The sequence below is a fragment of the Typopeltis vanoorti genome, chromosome 18 (genome assembly GCF_054136105.1).
Source record: "Typopeltis vanoorti isolate ZY-2024b chromosome 18, IOZ_Tvanoo_1.0, whole genome shotgun sequence".
Lineage (NCBI taxonomy): Eukaryota > Metazoa > Arthropoda > Arachnida > Uropygi > Thelyphonidae > Typopeltis > Typopeltis vanoorti.
The window spans coordinates 109,467,554-109,487,434 of NC_143566.1; the positions used below are offsets into that span (position 1 = coordinate 109,467,554).

General features: G+C 38.4%; 1 protein-coding gene across 1 annotated transcript in view; it reads right to left on the reverse strand.

Annotated features, from left to right (window-relative positions):
* The window catches only part of LOC150097054 (uncharacterized), a 353,024-nt gene that overhangs the window by 267,326 nt on the left and 65,817 nt on the right, over positions 1–19,881 (reverse strand). The window lies entirely within an intron of this gene.

Sequence of the window (19,881 nt, forward strand, 5' to 3'; positions counted from 1 at the left end):
CATCTCCTAGGAGATGTATGATGTTTTACATTATGGGTGTGGGGGGGGTCACTACCCAGACCGGTTTCAACCTTTATTGAGATCTCCTCAGTGAATAGGCAGACCCTGAAATGCCAAGGTATAATTAAGTAATACAGAGCTTATCAATTTAACCTATTCAAGTTGCCACAAGGTGCTTTGACCTTATTAATTAAGAATCTCCAGATGAGAGAAAAATGTGAAAAGTATTTTGCCTTGGGTGTAATATATGTTAAAAATACCAAGTAATTTTATGACCTTGGTTTTAATGCTTTTTCCCAAGTAAGCAAACAGACAAGTAAGTCAAGTTAGGAGATGTCATGTATGATGTAAGTCTAGGAGATGTCATGTATGATGTAAGTCTAGGAGATGTCATGTGTATGATGACATCTCCTAGGAGATGTGTTTTACATTTATGGGAAATACTAAGGAAAGTGATCAGAACTTAATCCATCTTTACCACGAGTCGCCTTGGTGTTGCACCACAACCATAAGTCTTGAACCACATTCAAATGCAAACTTGATTTACTTGTCTGTTTGCTTACTTGGGAAAAAGGATTAAAACCAAGGTTACAAAATTACTTGGTATCTTTAACATATATTATACCCAAGGTAAAATGCTTTTCACATCTTTCTCTCATCAGGAGATTCTTAATTAATAAAGTCAAAGCACCTAATTTGAATGAAGAAGATGTCAAAATCTTGCAGGAAGACTTGGATAGATTGGAGTTCTGGGCTAAGGAGAATGACATCCATTCTCCTTATCCATCCTTAATGCATAACCTCACATTTTGTCAATTTAATGTGACAAAATGTGAGGTTATGCATTTTGGGGTGAAAAGATTAGCAGCAGTATACCACATTGGTGGAACTGTACTCCATGAGATTGATGAGGGCAGGGACTTGGGAGTGTTGGTGGATAGGGAGATGAAGTTTAGGGGGTACATTGCAAAAGTGGCTAAATCAGATCATCAAATCACTTGGTTGTTGAAAAATACTTTGACGAGCGGAGACAAGCAAGTTATTGTACCTCTGTACCGAGCCTTGATAAGACCTCATCTCGACTACTGTGCCCAGATTTGGTCACCGAGGTTTCTTCTTGATGGGGAGGAGGTGGAAAGGATCCAGAGACGAGTGACCAAGATGATAGCAGGTCTATGGAATGAACCTTATGAGAACAGGTTGAAGATTTGGGTTGTAGAAATTAGTTGATAGGCAGAAAAGGGGAGATATGATTGAGACATTCAAATTGCTAAAGGGTTTCTATAGGATTAATTCAGAGGATATATTTGAGATCAGGACTGATGGTGGGAGAACTAGGAGACATCTATGGAAGTTGGGCAAGAGTGTGGTTAGCAAGGGTGTTAGAGCTGGGTTCTTTACTTTTAGAGTGTTAAATGAGTGGAATAAACTGCCAGATTCTGTTGTGGGTGCTATGACGGTGACTGAGTTCAAGGTAAGGTATGATAGATACTGTGAGAATGTCGAATAGTTGTGTGGACATGATGTTTAGGGCCTCCCTCAATGAGTCTAAGGACTCCCTGGAGTCGCCCGTAATAATAATAATAATAATAATAATAACAATAATAAAAGCACGCTGTGGCAACTTGCATAGGTGAAATTGATAAGCTCTGTATTACTTAAATCTTGGCATTTCAGGGTCTGCCTACTCACTGATGAGACCTCAATAATGATTGAAACCAGTCTGGGTAGTGACCCCCCCCCACCCATAATGTATAACATCATACATCTCCTAGGAGATGTGTTTTACATTTATGGGAAATACTAAGGAAAGTTATCAGAACTTAATCCATCTTTACCATGAGTTGCCTTGGTGTTGCACCACCACCATAAGCTTGAACCACATTCAGGTGCAAATTTGACTTACTTGTCTGTTTGCTTACTTGGGAAAAATTATTAAAACCAAGGTTATAAAATTACTTGGTATCTTTAACACAAATGAAGACAAAAGTTGGTTCCATCAGCAGAAAGGGTCATGGCATCGGTGTTTTGGGATGCTTTTCAAGATAATTGTTTATTAATTATCTTGAAAAGGATAAAACAATAACTGGGGATTATTATTCTGATCTTTTAACCAGATTAGACGAAAATATTCATGAGAAAAGCCTGGCTGGCTGAGTGGTTAGGCATATCCGCTCTCCAGCCAAAAGGCTGTGGGTTCGACTCTCGCCATGGGCATGGATGTTTGTGATTGTCTGTGAAAATACTGTTAAAATAAATAAAGTGGTTGTCAGCAGTAGATGGCATTGGTGTTGTTGCAGTTCATTGAAGTTGGTGGATTGAGTGGTGGAGACAGAATTGTAGAGTAGATTCCCACCCTTGATGAGTCTTTGGACTCCCTGGAGGTGTCATGTAATAATAATAATAAAAGACCTGGTTTGCAGAAGAAAAAATCATTTTTCATCAGGACAATGTACCTGCCCACAAAAGTGTTTTGGCAATGGGAAAATTAAGGGATCAGCACCAAGAATTGTTGGAACATTCAGCCTGTTCCTCAAATTTGGCTCCTCTGACTTCTATCTCTTCCCAAAACTAAAATTCTTCCTCGCTAGACAGCATTTTTCTTCGAATCAAGAGATGATTGCAGCTGTAGAGGGGTATTTTGCAGATCTTACTGAGAACCACTACAGGGACAGGATAATGGTACTGGAGCATCGCTGGAATAAATATATTAGTCTTAAGGGAGATTATGTTGAAAAATAAAAATAATTTTGAAATTATAAATTTGTTTTTTTTTTCATTCTTAGGCTGAGAACTTTTCACACCGCCCTAATATCTCAGAAGAGGAAAGTCACTGGTGATGTGCCTTAGGAGTCTGTATTTAGGGCCATTGCTCTTTATCTTTTATGCTAATGATACTAGAGAAGATTTGAGTGGGAATATTCATTTGTTTGCAGATGATGCAAAGTTAAAAAAAAATTATGAGGAGTAGAACAGATATTGCGGCCTTAGAATAAAACTTGAATAGGCTGAGTGAATGGGTATAGGAGTTGGGATAACAGTTCAATGTTGCAAAATGTAAGGTTTTAAAATTTGGAAAACAAATATGAAAAGTAGAATTTAGTCTTGGTGAAAATATATGTTGGAGGTGGAGGAAATAATTGTGGATAAGAATCTTCGTGGATGAGGATCTAAAATTGCCAGCCTGGTTAGCCAAGTGGTTAGTGCATCTACTCTCCAGCCAAAAGCTGCAGGTTCAAATTCTGCCATGGGCATGGATGTTTGTGATTGTCTATGAAAATACTAGTGGTGGTAATGGTTGGTGGTAGATGGCATTGATGTAGCTGCTGTTTGTTGTAGTTGGTGAAGACAGAGAGTTGTAGAGTAGGTGCCCTCCCTTGATGAGTCTTTGGACTCCCTGGAAGTGTCATGTAATAATAATAATAAATTTAGAGGACATATTGCCAAAATTATGAGGGCAACACACTGAATTCAGATAATGATGCAGAGGACACTGACTTGTAGAAGTAAGGAGATTCTAGTTCCATTGTGGATAAGATACAAAGCTCTGATTAAGCTACATATGGACTACTGTACAAAGATTTAGTCACCTGGTTTTCAAAAGTATAAAAAGATATTGGTAAGGGTCCAGAGGCAATTGCTAAGTTAGTTTCTGGTCTCTGGAATGCTGAATATAAAGAAAGATTGGGAAGATGCAAGTTACAGAGTCTATGGATAGGTGGAAGAGGGGTGATATGATAGATGTAAGGGATTGTAAGTTGGTAAGTGGTTGTTATAGGATTAACACTGAAGAAGTTTTTCATAAAATGGTAGGAGATGGGAGGCAAAACAAGAGATCCTCTCTGGAAGCTGTATATCAAAGGTGTAAGCAAGGGGATGAGAAACAGGTTTTTTGCATGGTGAGTTGGGGAGTCCATGACTGGAATGCAATGCCTGAGTGTAGTGTCTGAAGAGAATTTGAATATGTGTATGACAAAGGAATGTCATGGGATCTTAGGATACTACTACTACTAATAATATTTTGACTGCAATATGTAGTTGCATGAGTAAATTTTCATCTGAATGAAATGTCCACACTCATAAACATCTCTGCATGCCATGGTATGTAATGTGGTTCTTGAGCAAGTGTTTCTTTGGACAAATGCAAAATGCATCATTATCATAATCATTATTATTATTTTGTTATTATTATTATGTGACACCTCCAAGGAGTCCAAAGACTCATTGAGGGAGGGTCCTCCTCTATAACTTTCCATCTCCACCACTCAATCCATCAACTACAGAGAACTACAAGTATCACCACCATCATCATCATCATCTACACCAACACCATCTACTTCCCACCATCAGCAATAGTATTTTCATAGACAATCACAAACATCCATGCCATGGCAGTATTCGAACCTGCAGCCTTTTGGCTGGAGAGAGCGGATACACTAACCACTCAGCCAACCAGGCCATCAATTTCATTATATGTACATCAATTGGTGTTGAGGCTACTATGGCAGCAATAAATGATTATATTTAGGTTATTATTGATCTCATATCAATAATTTCCATCGAAGTTAGTCGATCACTTGGCAGTACTCCAATATTGTCATTCTGTATTTAATATTTCATTCTTCTAAGGCACTTTGGATTGAATCAATCCATCTAGACCTCAGTTTTCCACTGGCTCTTTTTCCAGCTATCTTGGCATCAAATACTGTTTTGCTAACCTTTCTTCTCCCATTCTCTTTAAGTTACCATCTTAGATTAGCCATGCTCATGCATTCTTGAATGCAAACAGTGTTAAATCACTAGCTAATGTCTCCATTGTTAGTATGATTCTGCCATTGATGCCATCTGTTTAGGCCTCTAATTTTTCTAAGAACTTATATCTAAGAATTTATAACTCATATCTGTGGTCTCTAACCTTCAATCAAGTGCTTCATTTTATAAACAATCTTTGCATGCCATGGTATGTAATGTGGTACTTAAGCAATTCAACTCTCAAATCCATAACTTAAAACTAGTTTGAATACTGTCTTTGTATACAGCTGGTTTAGTGTTTTGGCTATTTTTTCTCTTATTACATATACATTTATTTATTCAATTAGCTCCACATGATACCACTCTTCTTATTCTGTTGCCTATTTTCAGATTTAATTTGCCATCTTCACTAAACACTGTGCCTAAATAGCTGAAATATTTTACTTGTTCTATAAGATCTCCATTCAGAATGCAATCGAAGTTTTTTATGGTCCTGCCCATTTTCATAGATTTGTTGTTTTTATTGCTAATTTTCATCCAAATTTTTTTATTCACTGTAGTTAGAGAATAATGAAGACTTGCACTGGATGTGTTTAGGTGTAGAACATTATTATTATTATTATTATGGGTATCTCCATGGAGTCAGTAGACTCATTTCGGGAGACCCAAACTAGCAAAACAATATCTGTCATATCTCTTCTTGAATTCATTTACAGATGAAGAGCTCACAACTAAGTCAGGCAATGAATTCCACTCATTCACCACCCTCCAGGCAAAAAACCTTGTTCTGACACCTTTGTTAACCACACTCTTCTTTAATTTCCAGGGATGACCTCTTGTTCTTCCATCACTATCACACAGCTGAAACATTTCCCATGCATCAATCCTATAAAAACCTTTCAGTAATTTAAATGTTTCTATCATATCCCCTCTTCTTCACCTATCAACCAATCTCTGCAATCCACAAGCTCTCAATGTACATAATTTGCATAAAGCAAATTTTTTTTATTTTATTCATGTGGGGTTCTCCCATTCCTCAGCCGCCCCTTAGGACTGGTTGAACCCTCCTAATGAGGGATTAAGTATGCATTTTTTTTAACGTAGCAGTGTGTGTGTTCACGAGGCCGGTTTGCCTATTCTGAGGGATGAAAAACCCGAGTTTCTAGGAGAAAAAACCCTCTACCTCCATAGGAGACCGGCTAACTCACTTTTTGTCAAAAGAGACCAGATAAAGATTCCTCACGTTATGGACAGGAATTGAACCCAGGTCGTTCCAACCAAAGGGCAACTATATACCAACTGAGGTATGGAGGCTCTATAAAGCAAATAACTACCATATATTTTTGCGTAAAATGCGATCCACGTATAATGCGAACTAGAAATTTTGTTTGCAAACTAGCCCTAAAATGTCATGTCCACGTATAATGCGATCTGTTAATCTTGTTCCCTAACATTATAAATAAAACAATACGAATTAATGAAAGAAATATTTATTTTAAAACAAAATGTCAAAGTCCTTTAAATTCTTCTTCATCTTTTGAGTCATCAAACATTTCATTTATAAATTCATCTGTAGGCATTGCATCATTGTCATCATGCTCTCCATTTTGTTGTGCATCATCCTTGCTTTCAATGACGTCACCTTCGGATCCATCCATCTATTGAAGTACTTATTCCACATTTAAGAAATGAGCATTGAAACATTTCAGATGGTATGGAATCCCAAGCTTCTTTATTTAAAGAAGCCGTTTAAAGTGATCTTTAAACGGCTTAATCAAGCTGACATCAAGCAGCTGCAAAACAGAAGTTAGTCTACCCGGTATGACTGCTAGGTCTGTATACGTAGCTCATGCTTTCTTTTTGCTTGCCTCCGTTAAATGTGCCCGGAACATATCCCAGACTAGCATGTTTTGTTGATGTAACAAGCTACCTGTATGTATGTTTCATACTTGATCCAGCCATAATTGTACACCTTCTTCATCCATCCAACCTTTCTGATTGGCGCGAACAAAGACACCTGGTGGAAATTTCATATGCTTCGGAATTGTCTTCCTTTTAAATATCACTGTCGGCTTTAATTTGGTCCATCTGCCATGCATGCTAGAACAATGGTAATGCGTTTTTTCATGTCCCGCTGTTTTTATGAGGACATTCTTTTCACAACTGAGTTTACTGTTTTGATTCCCAGGCATATCAAAGTGCATGGGCATCTCATCCATACTGCCTATTTGGGAAAGTTCATATCCGTGACACTTCCATAATTTTATGATAAATTTATGGAAAGACTGCACTTTTTCTTCAAGCTGCTTTGGTAACTTCTTCGCAATTTTTGTTCAGTGTCGTAATGTTAAAAAAGATGAAATACCTGGTGTGTCCTTGAATTTACCATTCTTGAGTTGTAGAACTCGAAAATGAATTGCATTTCTTGTTATTGTAATGCCATCTTGTTGTTGCGTCAAAATCCATTCATTTAGCTCTTCTTCGAGTTCTGGAAAGGATGTTACATCTCCACGACGGGCACGTTTTGTTTTGGGGATTTTTTCAAGACTCTTTTTGCTTACCTCAAAGTCTAATATTACTCTCTACTACACCAAATTCTCTCATAGCAACACTGTTATTATGTTCTTCTGCATACTGCACGACATGCAATTTAAATCCTGTTTCAAAAGATGAATGTTTACATTTCTGTTGGCTCATTTTCAGGCTAGGTTTGTTTAACGAATAATATTTAAAATGAACTGTGGTTAAACCAATATAATTGTGCTAATATCCTGCCAAGGGGCAGGATATTAGCACTACTTACATTACTGGCTTTATGCGCAGATACGATGCACGCTCGGTCGCCGAATGGGTCAAGTAGATTTGGTTGCATAGGCATTAGGTAGTATATGTTGTGTGCAAATCCAATAAGATGTTATATTTTTTAAGATGCACATATAATGTGAACCCCTAACTTTAGACCATAAATTTTAACCACAAATTTTTCGCATTATACATGATAATATACGGTAAGTTTGATATCCAGAATTCTAATATCAGGTTTAATGCTACTTTCTTTCATAATGTGATCCATATAGATGTGCATACTTGTCTTACACCAGATTTTACATCAAACTATCCTCCTTTATTTCCTTCAGTTCTAACTGTTGACTTACAAATTAAATATAGACTATGTATTTGTCCTGTATAATGTTCCATTTATCCTATATGATTGTAGTGTTTAGAAAATTTTTTCTCAGCCTCTTGTAGAATGCCTTTCCCAGCTTTACAAAATTTAGTACATATCCTTTTTATATTCACATGATTTAACAACTTGTTCTTAACAACCTCATTTTGGCTGAATCAAGCTCGTTATTCTAGTATTTCTTGCATAATTTTTCTCAGCCTCTTTTCAAGTATGCTTGCATAAATCCTACTTGGAACACTTAATAGAAGAATTCCTCTGAAATTTTTCACATTCAGCTTTATTCCCTTTTTTAAAGATAGTAACTATGAGCTCTACTCTAGTCATCTGGAATTCACTCATCTGACCAGGGATTCTGAAATATGCAGTTTAGCTGCAAACCTTTTATTATTATTACGGGTATCTCCATGGAGTCAATAGACTCATTGCAGGAGACCCAAAGTAGCAAAACAATGTCTATCATATCTCTTCTTGAATTCATTAACAGATGAAGAATTCACAACTGAGTCAGGCAATGAATTCCACTCATTTACCACCCTCCAGGCAAAAACCTTGTTCTGATACCCTTGTTAACCACACTTTTCCATAATTTCCAGAGATGACTTCTTATTCTTCCATCACTATCACAAAGCTGAAACATTTCTCCTGCATCAATCTTATAAAAACCTTTTTAGTAATTTAAATGTTTCTATCATATCCACTCTTCTCTGCCTATCAACCAATCTCTGCAACCCACAAGCTCTCAATCGATCAATGTAGAGAGCATTTTTTACATCACTCACCAACTTAGTCACTCTGCTCTGAACCCTCTCCACAACTTCCTTATCTCCAAGGGATCCAGGTGATCAGACCTGAGCACAGTAATCCAAATGTGGAAATATCAAAGCTTTATAAAGAGGAATAATAACCTCTTTATCTCTGGATGTTAGCATATTCCTCAATAGCCATGTAATTCTATGTGTAATCTTAGACACCTTAGCAACGTGTCCTCTGAACTTCATCTCCCTATCCACCAACACCGCTAAGTCCCTGGCTTCATCAATCACTTGGAGTACTGTTCCATCAATGTAGTACACAGCTGGTAATCTTTTAATCCCAAAATGCATTACTTTACACTTTTCCACATTGAACTGACATCTATTACCTTTCGCCCATTTTGCCAGCTTATTTAAATCATCCTGCAAACTCTCAACATCAGCTTGATTTTTTATTATGGTACTCAACTTTGCATCATCAGCAAACAACTGAATATCTCCCCTCAAGCCATTTCCTATATCATTTATGTACACATTAAACAACAATGGCCCAAGCACACAGCCCTGAGGCATACCACTGGTCACCTGCCTCATCCTGAACTCTGCTCCTCCATATACCACCTTCTGGTATCTCTCCCTGAGCCATTCTGCTATTTATATCACCAGCTTGGTATCCATCCCCCATCTTCTCCAATTTGTGCAACAGTGTTCCATGGGGTATCCTGTCAAAAGCTTTAGAAAATTCAGAAGCACCACTGTGTAGCTATTTCCTTTGTCAAACTAAGATGTCATTCTATTATAAAAAGTTAATAAATTATTATTATTATTATTATTATTTCAGGCTACTCCAGGGAGTCCTTAGACTCATCGAGGGAGGCCCTAAACATCGTGTCCACACAACTATTCGACATTCTCACAGTATCTATCATACCTTGCCTTGAACTCGCTCACTGTCATAGCACCCACAACAGACTCTGGCAGCTTATCCCACTCATTTACTACTCTAAAAGTAAAAAACCCAGCTCTAACACCCCTGCTAACCACACTCTTGCTCAGCTTCCATAGGTGTCCCCTAGTTCTCCCACCACCAGTCCTGATCTCGAAAATATCCTCTGAATTAATCTTATAGAATCCTTTTAGCAATTTGAATATCTCAATCATATCTCCCCTTTTTCACCTATCAACTAATTTCTGCAACCCACAAATCTTCAACCTGTTCTCATAAGGTTCATTCCATAGACCTGCTATCATCTTGGTCACTCGTCTCTGGATCCTCTCCACCTCCTCCCCATCAAGAAGGAACCGAGGTGACCAAATCTGGGCACAGTAGTCGAGATGAGGTCTTATCAGGGTTCGGTGCAGAGGTACAATAACTTGCTTGTCTCTGCTCGTCAAGGTATTTTTCAACAACCAAGTGAGTTGATGAGCTGATTTAGCTACTTTTGAAATGTGCCCCCTAAACTTCATCTCCCTATCCACCAACACTCCCAAGTCCCTGGCCTCATCAATCTCTTGGAGTACAGTTCCACCAATGTGGTATACTGCTGCCAATCTTTTCACCCCAAAATGCATAATCTTACATTTTGTCATATTAAATTGACATCCATTCTCCATAGCCCAGAACTCCAATCTATCTAAGTCATCCTGCAAGACTTTGGCATTTTCTGCATTCACTATCGCCCTACCCAACTTTGCATCATCAGCAAACAAATGGACTGTTCCACTTAGGTCCTTCCCTATATCGTTAATGAACAGATTAAACAGCAGTGGTCCAAGAACAGAACATTGCGGCAAACCTCTAGTCACAGGCCATCTTTTGGACTCTACTCCTGAATAAACTACTCTTTGATATCTCTCCATCAACCACCCACCTATCCATCTCACCAACCCTATATCCATTCCCATATGTTGTAGTTTACGGATTAGAATTCCATTAGAATTCCTGTCAAACGCTTTTGCCAGGTACCGCAGTATCACTGTATACCCATTTCCCTTATCCAGTTCTTCCGTCACCTTGTTATAAAATTTGAGCAAGTTACTGAGGCATGATCTACCCTTCACAAAGCCATGCTGTCCCCTGTACAGTATCTCATTTTCATTAATCCATTCCTTTGAATACTTTCTCCAAGACCTTGACAACGACTTCTGATATGCTGATCGGTTGGTAATTTGCCACCATAGTCTTGGATCCTCCTTTATGCAATGAAACTATTTTCCCCTCTTTCCACGCCTTCGGGACTAAACCAGACCCGAGACTCAGATTAAACATCATGGTCAAGGGCACTGATAATTCTTTAGCCGCTTCACGCAAGGCCCGTGCCGGTATACCATCCAATCCCACAGATGTATTCACATTAAGGTTCTGTAATAGATTATTCACCTCCACTTCATTCATCACAATTCCCATATAAACTAATGGTTCCTTCATTTTTTCAATGTCACCACCTGGATGATATAATTTTGCAAAGTGTGCGCTCAGTAACTCCACTATATCGACTGGTTCAGTGACCTCCTTACTATCGTCATTCTTTAAAATCATTTTGCCATGTACAGTTTTTTTCTTGCTTGCAGCATATTGAAAGAACTGTTTGGGATTCTCTTTTGCTTGCATAGCTAGTTTCCTTTCATAATCGGCTTTTGCTGTTTTTACCACACTCATTACCCTTCTGGCCTGCACTTTATACCGTTCGTGTGCCTGCAGGTCACTCCTTTCTTTAAATTCCCTCCACAGTTGTTTCTTTTTTTGCAGCTCAAGCTTAATGGTGTTATTCATCCATTTAACCCCTACTTGTTTCACTATTCGGACCCTAGGTATACAATCAGCCATAACCTCCTGTAAATGCTCCTTGACCACTTCCCATGCTCTGTCGACGTCCAGCCCTTGCAGTTGTACATGCCATGGCACTGATCCAAGCAATCTCCTAAGCTTGTCAAACTTGCCAGCATGGTAATTCCACATATACCCTGTCTTAATCAAAAATTCCACACCCCTTTAGCCACCTCCCAGGTCAAGACCTTATGATCACTCTCACCAATGGGTGGCAACATGGTCATATTCATTACAGTCAAATTGTGAGATGCTATTACCAGGTCAAGCGCTCTCACACCCCTAGTATTTTCAATTACATGCTTTCTCAGATAGTTATCCCTTAATAATTGAATCAAATCCATTTCCTTTCTCACATGTGTCCTCTCCTCTTTCCAATCAATGTTACCATAGTTGAAGTCCCCCCATAATAATTACCCTCCTTCCACTCATTTCATCAATTTTTTAATGCATACTACTCCACCATCTATTCCATCACCTGGTCTATAGCAACAACCAACTGTATATTTTATTCTGCCAGTCTCAATCTCACACCAAATAGCCTCAAATGAGCTCCTTTCACTATCCTGCAATACAACTTCATTTCTCCTTGGCTGCAGTTCATCAGCTATCATCAATAACACTCCTCCCCCCATTTTATTCTCTCTGTCCCTCCTAAACACACTATAACCTACACATTCTATCCCACTAACTATATCATCTTCTGTCAGCCATGTTTCACCAATGCCAATTGCTAAGGCAGGATCGACCTTTAATAAAACTATGCTGGCACCTATAGAGTATCATATCCTGATCCACCCATTCTTGAATTTTGTCTTTAGCCAACTTTTCCAATACTTTTACCACCACTCCTGAGATGGTGATTGGTCTGTAATTAACTACAGAAGTTTTAAAGCCACCTTTATGCAAAGGAACTACTTTGCCTTCCTTCCTTCCACTCCCTAGGGAACATACCAGAGTTCAAACTTAAGTTAAATAACGAAGTAAGAGGCATAGACAATTCATTTGCACATTCATGCAACACCCAAGCTGATACTCCATCTAAACCTACTGCAGTGTTTGCATTTAAATTTTGCAATATACTAAGTACCTCTGATTTCTTAACTTCAATTCTCACATTAGTTATTGCTACGGGTACAGAGATATCCTTACTTGGATGATATACTTTTGAAAAGTGATCACTCAGTAATTCTACTGTTACATCTGGATTACTCACCTCAATACCATCAGCACCATCTAAAGTTATCCTTCCAAAGTCATTCTTCCTTTTACTTGCCACATAGCAGAAGTACTCTTTGGGATTATCCTTGATCTCCTTCGCTAAGGTTTTCTCATAATCTGATTTAGCTTTTCTTACTATGCTGGTAACCTTCCTAGCTTGATCCTTCTACTGCTCATGGGTGTACTGATCGCCTTTCTCCTTGTAAATTCTTCATAACATTTTCTTTTTTTGCAGATCAAGTTTGATGCTACTACTCATCCATCTAATGCCTACCTTGTTTGTCTTCCTGACCATGGGGCACAATCTGATATTGCCTTCCTCAGATACCTGCTGATTTTATCCCATGCACTGCTAACATCTTTCCCCTGCAATATGTTTTGCCATGGGATGGCTGCAAGCTCACTCCAAAGCTTGTTATAACTGCCTAACCTGTAGTTCCATATATACCCCTTCTTAATAGAAAAATCCACAAATTTGACAACCTCCCAAGTCCCACGTGATCGTTCTCACCAATTGAAGATGTATGAATTCCATTTCCTTTTTGCTTGGTGTGGAATGGGTGTACAAAAACTGCAACACTGTGCACTGGACAAAGAAAGGTGGAAGAAGATAGTGAAACAGGCATCAGACATCAACAGGCAGTGAGCCCATGGTTTGTGATGATGATGATAATAATCACCAATCCTGCACTCATTGCACTAATTTGCTGATGCATGAATTCGATCCCTCCTCCGTGCCCCCTCACCTATAGTAGCAACCAACTGTACATTTGGTTGCATTGGTCACTATTTCACATCAGACTGCCTCAAATGAACTCTCATTTACATGTCTATCTTCTTGATATACTACTTTCTTTCTTTGTCTGCAACTCATCAGCTATCATCAACAGTATTCCTCCCCTGTTCTATCTTCTCTATCCTCCCTGAAAATACTGTACCCATCACATTCAATTCCAGTGACCACATCTGCTGACAGCCAAGTTTCACTAATGCCTACAATTTATATCTTCATATTTGAATTTCTTGTTGAATATCATCTACTCCAGCTGGTTTTCTACATTACAAGTTTTTTTTTAGCTCCTATTTGCATTCTCCTTGAAAATTTTCTACTACTGTTTTGTCACTACTTGTTTCATTTAACAGTCTTCCAATATAATTAAACTAGAATTGAGGATATCTCTATCTTAATTTTTCATCTCACCTTTATCATCTTTGATTCCTTTTACAGTACTTTTTACCCCATTTTTAAACTTTTTCAATAGCTACCAGAACATTTTGCCATAAATATCAAGAAGTTGGCAAAATTTTTGTTTACCTACATTTCGCATAGCTTTACCCACTTACATTTTCTCTGTATTCTTTTAGGGCATCTGTTGACTTATTTTCTAGCAACTTTCAGCATGCATTCTTCTTTTCCAGGACTGCTTCTTTAACTTCTTGTGTCCACCATGGTGTTCTTATTTTTCTATCCTTGCAGTCAATTTCACCAAATGCCTCTTTAGCTAAATCAATGAGTCTTTTCTTCAGAGTTTGCCACTGAAATTCAAAGTTTGGTTCCTGTTTCTGAACTGTTTCATTTTTTCTTCAATAATGTTGCTATAGTTGAGTTTGCAGCATACCTTCACTGTAAACTGCTGTTCAACTTTAATTCTTTTTAAAACTTATTTACATACTGTTCTTTTCGATGTCATATTTATTTTTATCCTAGCGGGAAGGAGTGATAACAAGAGGCCATCCCTGGAAGGTACGAAAGGAAACTGTTTACAAGAGGGTGAGGAGTGGTTTCTTTGCATGGAGGGTGGTTGAACCATGGAATGCATTGCCTGATGGAGTGGTGAGAGCAAGAACGGTCAATGAGTTTAGGAGTGGTGTGAGAGACTTTGTGTTTCTCAGGGGGGAACCTCTCCCTCGATAAGTCTTGATAGACTTTGTTTCTTAGGAAGGACCTCCCAAGATGAATCTTTTGATTGCATGGAGGCCTGAATAATAATAATAATAATAATAATAATAATAATAATAATAATAATAATAATTAAAGCTAAGTAATGGTTGCTTCCATTTTCAGATTCTCTATAAACTCCTGTATCCTGAACCAACATGAAGATATCATATCAACAATAATGCAATCAATGAGGCTTTTCTTATTTCTTGTGTCATCTTTTCATATGAACTTGTGCTTTCATATTTCACTAACAATGAATTTAGAAATGAGCCATCCTGCCCTGAAAATAAAAATATATTTAAACTGAAGACCAATCCTAAAATGATCTTTTTCAATATGAACTTTATGTTGGAACATGGTGTTAATGACTAGTCCATATCTTGAGCAGAAATCCAGCAGATACTTACCACTATTATTAATGTTGCCCGTTTCTCCAAATTTTCCCAAATTTTTTCTATATGCATAATGGGATTCACTTCCTATTCTTCTGTTTAGTTTACCAACATGGACCACTTTTTCTTTTCTTTATATCAGCTGCCTGCTCTAATTACTTGAAAAACTCCTCTTCTTCTTCCGTAGGAGAAGAGAATCTGCTGCAAGACTAGAGGTACAAATAAATTTCATTGTTCATGAGGCGCTAGTGGGTCAAGCGGTACAGACGTGTTTTGAAGAGCTCCTGATTCAGATAAGTTTTACTAGGAATAATTAAGTATATATGCGTAATTGTTTAAGTAAGAGCGGCTGTAAACGTTGTACGCTACCGATATTATTAGTGTGGGTTTTTTTTTCTTGCTTAAACTAAATACGAAATCATTAATATTAGACTTAGTAACCTGCAGAGAAAAAAAAAAATGGCGGCGGCATTGTCATTCCATGATTTTAATTTGGATTTCAGTCGTTTCGTTAAGTGTGAGGTCTGTTATATGTATTCCTTCGATTACATAAATGATTTGTGGATGTTTAGTGCGGATGGAAGAAGGGTGTGTGAAAAATGTGACCTGAATGAGGAATTGATGAATGCGAATATGAAGTTGATGACAGAAAGTGCTAGTACCGATTGTGTCGCGAGTGCACGTTTGAAAGAGAAGGATGGTGAGCAAGACAGGCAAAAAAAATGTTAAAAAATCAGGAAAAAAGAAAAAGAGCGATTTGACAACCATAACGGATGTTAAAAGGGACGAAAGTGAGGCGGAAAGAAACGAAATTGAGAGAACGAATGAAAGTAGAAATGGCGTCATGCAGAAATTGCAAGTAAAAAAAATCGAAAGAATGAATGATAGCGAAAAAAGAATGACTGATGGCGAAAGTTGGACGCATGTTGGAACGAAAGTACTGAACCAAAGAAAGATGAATGACAGTAAAAGTGAGAAGAATGATAGCGAAAGTTGGACGCATGTTAGTCCAAAAGTACGGAAACAAAGAAAGATATGTGAGAGTGAAAGTGAGAAGAATGATAGTGAAAGTTGGACGTATGTTGGACCGAAAGTACAGAAACAAAGAAGGTTGAATGAGAGGGAAAGTGAGAAGAGGGGGGCGAGAGTTGGAAAGATTTAATGATAGAGAGAATGTGTCGCGAGGTTCGGAAGGTGAATTGGATTGGATGAAGCAAGAAATGAAATGGATGCGGAATGAAATTAAGAGAATTCAGGTCAAAACTATTAAAATAAATCATGATGGCATGAAAGAGTTAACAAAAGATGAGCGAGTGGCGTTGTATGGCGACTCCATTATTAAAGTTGTGCTAGAGGATAAAATGCACAAAGTATGTTTTCCAGGCAGTAAAATTAGTAGAGTGATTGAGGCATTGAATATGAGGTGGGAACGAGCAAAAGAGTTAATTGTATTAATTGGTACAAATGATTTGAGAGAGAACAAAGAGCATGTCAAAATGAATGTCAGGAGACTGCTTGGAAAGATAAAGGAGAATAGTGTGACAGGAAGGGTAGTCAGTGTGTTGCCTAGGTATGATTGTGGTGAAATGAGGCGGAGAGCAAGGATTATGAATGATATTCTGGCTGAAATATGTGAGGAGATGGGAGTACAGTTTGTTAATGTGTGGAATGAGTTTGAGGGACGAAGTGAGCTGTATGGGAGCGATGGACTGCATTTGAGTGGTTATGGTGTGAGTCGCTTGGAGAGACTGCTGCTGGAAAGTGGAGAAGTGAATAGAGAGAATGAATCAGATCGAGAGGGGAGTGATGTGGAAGAGCAGGAGAGTAACAGCAGATATTGAAGAAGTGGAAATGAATGGGGAAGTGAGTGGTATGAGTATAGAAAATAAAATATAGAAAAGAAATGGTTGCACTAATTGTGTCTGTGCACCCAGAGATGGTCGGAATAAGTGAGACATGGTTGGAAGAGGACGACATCCTGACAGGAATAGAGATGGAGCATATGATGTGTTTTGTGAGGATAGAAGGGGTAAAAAGGGAGGGGGAGTGCTATTGATGATAGAGAAAGAGTTATGTCCATACAAGGTAGAGATGCAAGAGGGAAATAGGGCCAGTGGTTTTGAGGCAGTATGGTATGAGATAGAGGTGAATAGAATCAAATTCTTGGTGGGATGTTGTTATAGACCTGGTAATGTGGATGGTGGTGATAGTGAAATGTATAGTCAAATAAGCCAAGCAAATAAGAAAAGGGTGATCATTATGGGTGATTTTAATTATGGCAATAGAGACTGGAATGAAGAGATAGCAACTGGAAGTAAAGAAAATGAGTTTCTTGAGTTTTTGAGGGATAACTACCTCAGACAGTATGTAACAGAGGGCACAAGAGGATTAAGGGTCTTGGATTTGGTCATCTCATCGGAGGATGTAATTATCAATGAGGTATCAAATCATCCACCAATTGGTGAAAGTGACCATGAGGTGATTACTTGTGTAGTTGCCAGCAGTGCAAGGACACCTGTGAAAAAAAGGTATATGTGGAACTACAAGGGGGGTGATTATGAAGAGCTCAGGAGACAGCTTGCAAGGGTAGCATGGAATGAGGAGTTAGCTGGAAAAGAGATCAATGCAGCTTGGGGGATTTTCAAAAAATATTTAGTAGATGCAATGTCTAAATGTATACCATGGGTGAGAAGGTTAAATAAGGTAGGTGTGAGATGGATGAATAAAGAGATTAAGCATGCAATACAGAGAAAAAGGGCATTGTGGAGGCAGCATAAGAGAAGTGGAAGTAACCAATTTCATGAGGTCTACAAAGACTAGGCAAGGAATGTGACTTGGTTGGTGAGAGCAGCTAAAGAGAGGTATGAACAGCAGTTAGCTAATGAAGCTAAAAAGAATCCTAGGGAGTTCTTTCGATATGTAGCCAGCAAAAGAAAGAATGATTATGGAAGGATGACATTGATTGGATGAAATGGTATAAAGACAGCTGTTGCAGAATGTGTGCTGGAGATACTTAATGAGCAGTTCATAAAGATCTTTCAATCTTGTGAATGTGACTTCATGGAGAGATTAAGAGCAGTGGATGATGGGGAGGAGACACTGACTGTAAGTGAGCAAGAGGTGTTTGGGGAGTTGAGTAAACTAGATGTAAATAAGGCTGTGGGACTTGATAATATATCACCGCGTATTCTGAAGGAATGTGCCAGAGAGTTGACACCTGCCTTGACATATTTTTTTAATACGAGTCTTGCACTCGGTCAAGTCTCTAAAGAGTGGAAGGAGGGCAAGATTGTGCCACTTCATACAGGAGGTGATCGAACTCAAGCATCAAACTATAGGCCTATCTGTGTGTCAGGTGTTGTGGTTAATTGTTGGAGAAGCTTGTGAGAACTAGGATCCAGAGTTGGGTTAACAACAATGGTATAATCTTTGATGGACAGCATGGATTTGCTAAAGGGAGGTCATGTTTTAGTAATCTACTTACTTATTACAATAAAGTGACTGCTTCCTTGGACAGAGGAGAAGGATACACAGTAATATACTTGGATTTCGCAAAAGCTTTTGATAGAGTACCTCATGATAAGTTGACAGTCAAACTAGAGCAGATGGAGTTGGATATTAGATTAGTGCATTGGATTGGAGACTGGCTATCTGATAGGTATCAACAAGTTGTGTATAGGGGTGCAATATCCAGGAAAAGGAAAGTCACTAGTGGAGTGCCTCAGGGATCTGTTTTAGGACCATTACTATTTAACTTGTATATTAATGATATTGGCGAAGATTTGGATGGAGATATTCAGTTGTTTGCAGATGATGCAAAGTTGGGACGAACCATAAAGAGTAGTGAAGATGTTGTGGCCTTGCAAGAAGACTTGAATAAATTGAGTGATTGGGCAAGCAAATGGGGATGTGAGTTCAATGTTGCAAAATGTAAGGTTTTAAAATTTGGAAAACAAAGATGGGATGCAGAATTTATGCTTGGTGAGAATATATTGTTGGAAGTAGAGGAAATAAGAGATCTTGGGGTGATAGTGGATAAGGATCTAAAATTTAGGGGACACATCGCCAAAATTGTGAAGACAACACAAAGACTTCTGGGAATGATGCGGAGGACATTGACGTGTAGAAGTAGGGAGATTCTTGTTCCATTGTATAAGGCTTTGATTAGGCACACATGGACTATTGTGCCCAGATTTGGTCACCTGGTTTTCAGAAGGATGAAGAGATGTTGGAAAGGGTCCAAAGGCGACTGACTAAGGTATTTTCTGACCTCTGGAATGTCGAGTATGAGGAAAGATTGAAAAGATGTAATTTGCAGAGTCTAGTGGAGAGAAGGTAGAGGGGAGATATGATAGAGACCTACAATTTGGTAAGGGGTTGTTATAGGATCAATGGTGGAGAAGTTCTACAGAGAATAGTGGGAGATCAGGGGAGAACCAGAGGTCATCCCTGGAAACTGTATAAAGATAGTGTGAGTAGGGGAGTGAGAGGCAGGTTTTTTTCGTGCAGAGTTGTGAGTGATTGGAATGCCTTGCCTGAGAGTGTGGTGTCTGCAAGGAGTTTGAATGTGTTTAAGACGTGGTATGACGAGATGTGTGTGAGATAAAAGGACCTCCTAGATGAGTCTTTGACTCCATGAGATCTTGTTTAATAATAATAATAATAATTTCCTCATTTTGAAGTTTGCCCACATAACTCTACTCGCCTTCCAATCAAAAAGTTTATCTTCATGTTTGGTGTAGAATATTACCACTGCTCATTCCTTTCCTTGATCATTATTGTCCAAATACAACATCCTATACTTATTA